This window comes from Pongo abelii, chromosome 16, assembly GCF_028885655.2.
Source record: "Pongo abelii isolate AG06213 chromosome 16, NHGRI_mPonAbe1-v2.0_pri, whole genome shotgun sequence".
Classification (NCBI taxonomy): domain Eukaryota; kingdom Metazoa; phylum Chordata; class Mammalia; order Primates; family Hominidae; genus Pongo; species Pongo abelii.
In genome coordinates this window covers 37,923,504-37,925,101 of record NC_072001.2, presented here as the reverse complement: position 1 = coordinate 37,925,101, position 1,598 = coordinate 37,923,504, and the positions used below count along the sequence as shown (strand labels likewise).

Here is a 1,598-nt window from a genome sequence, read left to right as displayed (position 1 = left end):
AAAAAAATCCCCTTATGAACTGGTTTGGTCAATCAACTACAACACTTTCTAGCAGACAAAAGGTAAAAATGGCATGGCTCAGAATCGCCCAGATCTTTCACGATCTCTCAACCGCCTCCTGTCACGCTCCCGTCTGCCGCCGCCACGACCACGGTCTCTAGACCGAGAACGACGCTCCCGGGATCGGGATCTTCATCTACGCTTCTTGCGACGCTGCCCACACAGCTCCCGCCGCAGCTCTCTGGAAATGGGCTTCAAATGCATGAAGTTGCAGAAGCCGCCTCGTGTGCATTCTCCCATCTCATACTGACGGCAGCAGGCTCCCCTGAAGTCCGTCACAGGTAACAGCTCGGCGTGGATCGGCTGTCCGTTAAACCAACGGTTTGTTCAAGTCAATCACAGCCTTTTCCGCATCTTTCTCACCGGGAAGCTTGACGTACACGTTCCCCACCAGGTGGTCTCCCAGGTTGTCACAGACGTTCATCTCCTCAACTTCCCCATACTTCTCCCCCAATTCTATAAAAACCTCCTCAAAAAATTCATCATAGTGTTCCCGCATCTCAACATCGCTCACGACACGGCGCAAACCGTCGGCCGACTGGGAAGAGTTTTGAGGGTTACAGGAAATGTTCAAGAGGGCAATGGTCTGGCTAAACGTCGGTTTATGGTGCAACCAAGACCACCTGTCTCCATGAAGACATGCTCCAATTTTGAAATAAAATGAAGAGTTGACTTTCTCGGTGCCAAAGATGGAGGCCGGATACCCCGCCATTTCCCACCCGCTGCCGCCCCCGCTGACGCTCGCGGGAGACCTGTGGCGAATCTTAACTGCTGGGTTGAATATGTCCTATTCTTCCTTTAAAAATCCCCCAAAGGCCCCGAAGTAATGGACGTGTTTTTAATCAATCTAATATATGAATCATGCATCAGATATACTTCAAAACAGAGCAGCTAGCAGAACACCTTGAAAGATTCATTAGAACATTTTTTTTTTACAGACATGCAACTAAGTTAAATAAATGTGTGTCAACTCAAAACTGAGATGAGAAATGGCAGGGTGCTTCATAGATTGAGATTCAAGAACATGGGAATTCTAATCTTGTTACTGACTGGTTTAATGACTTTAGTAATGTTTATGACATATTTCTAACTACTCTTCCTTCTGGCCAAAACCCAGAACAACGTTTAATAGAGCATTTTGAGCTTCTAAGAAAATGGCCCTATTTCGGTTGACAGCAGTAAAGCATTGCATTTATAAATGTGGAGTTAGCTTGGATTCAAATCCTGGTCCCACCACAGCTTGCTACTTAACCTCGGGTTAATCCCCTACTGAAGAGCATTAGGTGGTCTTTTGCTATTATATATAATACTATAATGAACAACTTTTTACATATGCATATATTTATGCATTTAAATAATTTTAAATATATATGTATATATATACACACATACATATATATATATATATTCCCAAAAGTAGACTTCTTCGATCTAAGATTAGGTAAATTTTATTTTATTTTATTTTATTTATGTTTATTTCGAGATAGTGTCTCGCTCTGTTGCCCAGGCTGGAATGCAGCGGCATGAGCTCAGCTCAC

General features: G+C 43.7%; 1 pseudogene; it reads right to left on the bottom strand.

Annotated features, from left to right (window-relative positions):
* Positions 1-797, bottom strand: LOC129050470 (splicing factor U2AF 35 kDa subunit-like; annotated as a pseudogene).
* Positions 798-1,598: the final 801 nt, after the last annotated feature.